This window comes from Tiliqua scincoides, chromosome 3, assembly GCF_035046505.1.
Source record: "Tiliqua scincoides isolate rTilSci1 chromosome 3, rTilSci1.hap2, whole genome shotgun sequence".
Lineage (NCBI taxonomy): Eukaryota > Metazoa > Chordata > Lepidosauria > Squamata > Scincidae > Tiliqua > Tiliqua scincoides.
The window spans coordinates 221,787,796-221,794,213 of NC_089823.1; the positions used below are offsets into that span (position 1 = coordinate 221,787,796).

General features: G+C 45.3%; 1 pseudogene; it reads left to right on the forward strand.

Moving 5' to 3' along the window:
• The first annotated feature begins 5,676 nt into the window (after positions 1 to 5,676).
• Positions 5,677 to 5,797, forward strand: LOC136646588 (5S ribosomal RNA; annotated as a pseudogene).
• Positions 5,798 to 6,418: the final 621 nt, after the last annotated feature.

Consider the following 6,418-nt stretch of genomic DNA (forward strand, 5'->3'; position numbering starts at 1 on the left):
TTCTAATTAGTGCAAATGATCCGTCATAAAAATTTTATAGGACTCAAAGAGAAAAATACAGGAAGGTAATGTTCTTGCTCGAGAAACTTGAGAATCTATTCTGGAATGTTAAGAGTATACTGATTATAAACTTGATTAAGACTAAGCCTTGCATCGATGCTTGCTACTTTTGACAACACAACATTGATAGCAACCAGGAACTATGTAATGTAATTTATGTGCAGCCCAATCCTAACTTGCACTGGAGCAGGCAGGCTAGCAGGCCTGCGCTGCATCCAGTGCAAGTTTGGGGCCCAAAGCAGCACAACTCGAGACAAGGGGAAAACTTCCCCCTTACCCTGTGTCATGCTGCAGTAGCCCCGGTGGGTCTACTTGGATCTGCGCCACCTGATGAGGTGGCACAGATTCAAGCAGAATGGAGTGGCCAGGGGCCGTGCCCTGCTGCCTAGGAATGGGGTCAGGATCCAACATAAAGCTGGATCCTGGCCCTCCCTCCCACTCCCCCTGCCCCTGGGAACTCCTGCTGCCTGTCCTCTCCCCGCCCTGAAACGCCTCCTTCCTGCCTCCTCCTCCCCACGTCCCCCCCGACCCCTACATCGGCCAATGAAAACTTACCCCACCAGGCCTGGATTCAGCACGGGGAAGCCAGTGCAACTCTTTGCGCTGGCCTCTCTGGCTGCCATCCTAACCACACATTCCTGAGAGTAAGCCCCATTGAACAAAATAGGACTTACTTCTGAGTAGAGCTGGTTAGGATTGTGCCCTCTGTCTCCTTAGTCAGTGCAAACATGCTGCACTGCACGTTTGCGACATCCCTAACCAGTGACGTGCACTGCCCTGACTCGCAGGTTAGGATTGCGCCCATAATGTTGTAACCTCCCTGAGCATCCACATTAGAACTTTTTTTTCTTTCAGTGTTCTGATGCTAATAACTAGCTTGGCTTAGCAATCTCTCCCATTTGGAGAAGTGAGCTGGGCCTCAGAATTGGCAATTAGTTATTTGAATCGTTTTGTTGCGAACCTGTTGCAGTGTTCTGAGGTTGAGACACAGCATATACATTTACAAGGCAAAAGTTCCCTATTAGAGGTTCCACATTTCAAGGTGTCTTCAGCACTCTCTCTATATCTTCAGAGCCTTGCCTGTTCTAAGCTGTTCCTTTACACACAAACCTTCTTTCAGTCTGTCCTTACCTTGGTGCGGGATGGGGGGGGGGGGAGACACAATCTCAGCTGGTTTTGCACAGTCTAGACCAATTATGATATTCCAAAACAATATTGTCTTAGAATATGGTAATTTATCTAAGTTGTACAAAACCTGCAGAGATCATCCAATTCCCAAATTATCCACTGACAATAGCAGCCAATAGCTTTCAGTTCTAGAAGTTCCGGCTTATGCAACTCTGATCTTATTACATCCCTATAGTAATACAGTATACAGCAGTGGTTCTCACACATTTAGCACCAGGACCCGCTTTTTAGGATGAGAATCTGTCAGGACCCACCGGAAGTGATGTCATGACCAGAAGTGACATCATCAAGCAGGAAAATTTTTAACAATCCTAGGCTGCAATCCTACCCACACTTGCCCAGGAGTAAGTCCCATTTACTGTCATTGTTAAAAGATTATACATAGTAGCTTCTTAAAAGTACAGGTCTGTAACATTTCCCCAAACAAAGTCACATACCATGGTAGCATCAAGTCTAATGTATTAAAAATAAGATGTTGAAATGAATGGGGATCCACCTGAAATTGGCTCATGACCCACCTAGGGAGTGCCGACCCACAGTTTGAGAAACACTGGAGAAAGTGATCCAAACAAGTTCTGTTTAATATAGCCAGGAACTTCCAGTGTCATACGGGCCATTTTGGAAATCCTTCTGAGATATCAGAGATGGTATAAACTGGATATGGCATGAGCCCTACCAACCGAGAGCACGAATGATGATCACACAGCCTACTCGGCCACTGCCACTGCCCTCAGCCTGCCCCGTTACACCCCCTCCCCACCCACTCTCTGCCCTGGTGTCTCATGGCACGGAATCTGCCTCATCCAGCAGGTGCTGTTCCTTCTGCCAGCACAAGAAGGCTGGTGCAGGGCTTCCCACCTGCATTGGCAACTGCTATGTCATAGCAAAGTGCTTTACAGCACTTTTGTAATAGCTAGCACCAGAGCAGGGGACAGCTAGGATTTTGTCCTTGCTTAAATGTTCTCTTGAGAATGTTCAAAGAACAGATGCTTCAGTATTTTGGGAACTAGGAAAGAATCTCTCCCCATCATAGAAGGCCACAACATCTCTACAATGAGAACATTCCTCAGAACGTCTAAATGGCTGTGCATTATCATGTATTGACTTTTTTTTTTAAAAAAAGAACAATTAAAGAAACTCTACCAATCAAATATATTATTCATACACGTCCATTAAAGAGGAACAAATAATGGCTGCTACACATTTGTCAGGATGGACAGAGCTGATACAGCAGATCTTTCATCCTTTCAGAGGGCAGTGCATAAAGCCAACACCATGAAGAGGTCACCACAGATTACAAAAACATCTTTGTGAGTCACACAAACATTGTACAATCAAACTGGTGGTCTTGTTGGTTATGCTACTGCCCCCAACCCACAGCTTATAACCAGTTAGCTTTGGAGATCTGTAAAAGTGCAATGGACAGAGATTATCTTGGCATATACAGTAGGCAACCAACAGTGGAATTCTAGGAATTTTTAAGCCAAAGGATGTTCTTTCACTTTCGGTGGGATCTGCTGATCTAGTAGGTATGTCTGGGATTGCAGCCCTAATGTTCTGTCCAGCCCAGAGCTCCTCCGACTCCAACACTGCAAGAACGCCTGAAACATTTGTTAAACCAACAGAGGATGAATGCTGGCTCCTGAATCCCAAGGCAAAGCACATTTAAACTTGAATAATAAATATTTGTTTAAAAAAGAAAGATGTGGTGTGGTCTTAGCACAGAAAATTAAGCACGGCCATGAATAATCTATGTGCTTCCCTCACTAACTGTGCTAAATGATACCTTTGGCTGGAGCACCAGTATTTTCACTTAAAGAGTCGAAATGGTGAGAATTCTAAAGTAGAGCTCAATTTAAACATGTTAACCGCCCAATCCTATCCCCTTCCATGCGGTAGCATGAGGCTGCATTATGAGGGTACGCACCGCACACTATGGTGGGGGGAGGGTGTGAGCTGAAGGCAAACCAGAAGTAAGCAAAAAACATTTTTACTTAGTTCTGTGTAAGCCTCCAGCGCGCATTTAGGTCTCTCCACCTTGGCTATGTATAGGTGGTGTAAGTCTAAGAAGAGAAAGGGGGTGGAGTGAGTTGAAAAAAAGGGATAGCATGCGCGTTTGCTATTGATTCACCCCTTCTAGCTCAATCCCTGATCTGCCCAGAAATTCCCCCCTGCCCTCCCTATTGACATAACCTCCCCCACTGATTTATTGGCCCTGGTGGGGTCCAGCGGCCACAGAAGCGTAGCTCCAATGTTGTTATTGCATGGCAGTGGTAGCTCAGATTGGCCCGATGGTGGTGCGCTCCATGCACAGTCGTAAGGCCTTTTACTGTATGACAGCAGGATGCAGTCCCACTGTGGTAAGTTCAAGGATATGTTTCGGCCATGTATTCCATTACTCTGAGTCAAGCTGCTGGTCCATCCAACCTTGTATCGTCTGCCCTTGGTGTGGTGACTCAATCAGGAGGTCCTGTATTGCTGGTTGAGAACCCCTGCTGGATTCTGCCTTATTTCTGAGACTGCAGAGACAAGTTTGGAGGTCTGTTGGCTCATCGGCCTGTCTCCTTGATTGAATGTGATATTTGAGATGGTGAGGGCCACTGGAAGCGTGAAACATTTCCATGGTTTGTAAAAGTCATTGCTCCCAAATTTAGGAGGTGCCTATGATGAAAAGGCACCACATTTGATGTCCTAATAGCATGTGGAGTCAGTAAGCTTCACTTGAATTTTTGGAGCTGTGAAAACTCTATTTGAATTAAAGGAGTAAAGAAGTCTGCATTCAAATTTGGAATGTGGTACTCCATGGATAGGAGGGATTAAGTGGTTCAGTGAAAAGTGTGACCTTCTTGGCCTGTGGGCCTGTGGCCTCTTCCCATCTCTCCAGTGAATAGCCATATTACTGGTTTGACCCTGCTGTCCCAGCAAGCAAGCACCACCAAGTACAAGTCTATCTATGTGTGTCTTCCACATGCCTGGGATAAACAACAATAAAATATTAACCCTATAATAGTTGCCAGACCACAACAATTTGTTTTTTTCCAAGCAGAGAATATGGTCATCCCGTCTTTTGGAAAAACAGCCAGTTTTCTGGTCTGCTGGAGCACAAGCCCAACAAGGAATGGTTGAGGAAAATTGGTGTGGTCGTATGATGGAGAAAAGAAGGCTGAGAGGGAATATAATAGTGCTCCTCAAATACTTGAAGGGCCGTCATATGGAAGAAGGAACCATTTTGTTCTCAACTGCTTCTGAGAGTAGAAAGAGACTGATGGGGGACAAACTACAAGAGAGGAGATTCCTCTTGGATATCAGGAAGAAATTATTGATGGTAAGGGCAATTCGGGAATGGAACAGATTGCCGAGGGTGGTGTTGGATTCTTCCTCACTGGAGATCTTCAAGCAGATTCTTGACAGGCCCTTGCTAGAGTTGCTCTAGGAGGATTGCCTGCTGCTGGCAAGGGGTTGGACTAGATGACCTTGTGGGTAAACTTCCATGATTCTAGGTAAAGGGACCTAGAAGGTGGAAAGGAATAGGCACCGTGACTAGTGGTAAATGCTACATCCCACTCTCAGGGACTCCTTTTGGGACTGTGACTATACTCTGTAACTCACACAGTGCACTAGTTTGTCTTGCCCTGTGTTGAGGAAGATGAATAATTCCATGGAGCTAGAAATGCCCTGAAGGCCAGCAGCTCCATAGGTCTATCTCAAATTTTTGCCTTTGTTTCAAGTGCAGAAACACATTTATGATTTCTCCATCACTGGCTGTACCTGTTCTTATGGTCCCACATTTGTCTTTTTGAACACTATGATTAGATTAGATTGCCCTTTGAATGAACTCCAAGTCCTTCTGAGCCATATTTGTCCGTTTACAACAAGCTTGCACTTCTGATTCATTTTTATTAGGGCAATAACATTTGGCACACAATAATTATCATTGCGGTAAACAATTCTTGTTTGTTTGCTTTTTTAAAACTCCGAGTGCTCACAGCCAAATCTCGAAGATGGTTACTACACTCTCGACTGGCACTTTTTTTTTCTTGTGCTGATTATGAAAAATGTTTTCAGTAACTTGATTGCTCAGTTATTTTGGGGATCTCAGCCACATTTACAGAACGACAACACGATGGCACTCATCCATCTTTGTGCAGGCCTAGCCGTGCATTCTCATACACCAGTCAAGATGATTGTCAGCTGGTCATCGCTGAAAACTTGGAGAGGCGGTTCAGCCCCGACAATGAAAAAGGGAAAATTGCCAACCATCTCAGATAGGACTGAATGCAATGTTCCCAGTCTCAGTACAGGAAGCAAGAATATGGAAACTCAACAACGCAATTCTCACCATCCTAGTAGTGACTTCTCTTTAGGTTGCACCTGAGGATGGTCCACTACTAGGAGACCATTTTTGGTGGCATTCGCATGGTAATGAAATGCAAGAGCACCAGCTTACCTGGCATATGCCCGATCTCGTCTGATCTTGGAAGTTAAGCAGGGTCAGGCCTGGTTAGTACTTGGATGGGAGACCGCCTGGGAATACCAGGTGCTGTAGGCTTATACCATAGTCTTTCGAGACTGAAGGTTGCCAGCCAGCTCAAACTTGGAAGATGGATAAAGTTTCATAGCAACTACACAAGGACATTTGTCTCATGGGTTGAGGACCATGATCCCCAAACACAGAAACTAGGAGCTAGATGTAACATTAAACACACCACTGATGTAAAAAACGGCAGTTATATTACCTGATACGTTTTCTTTTATGCATTTGTTTGCATGTCTATGGCAAGAGAAGGATGTTCTCATAGCCTTTGAACTGATGGCACGAGGCCCTAAGTCCTACAGGCCTCAAGGAAGCCCAAACTTGAATGCCCAAGAATTCACCTCCCACAATTGCTCTGCTACCCACTAGTGCTGAATCAAGCACTCCCACTCAATCCTCTACCCAAAAACTGTTTTTCCAGCTGGTACCCGGGGCAGGTGTTCTCTTCCTTTACAGCATCTTTCCTCCTCCATTCACCTGAGAGAAAATGAAAAGCCAGTGACAGCATTCAGGGCAGCAAGAGCAAAATGGAGGAGACACCTCCACATTGCTGCTTCTGCTCAGGCAGCAAGGAGGGACCCCCCCCCTCTAGCTGCACCACTGCATTACTAAGGTAAAGAAGCCTTTACCTTAGTC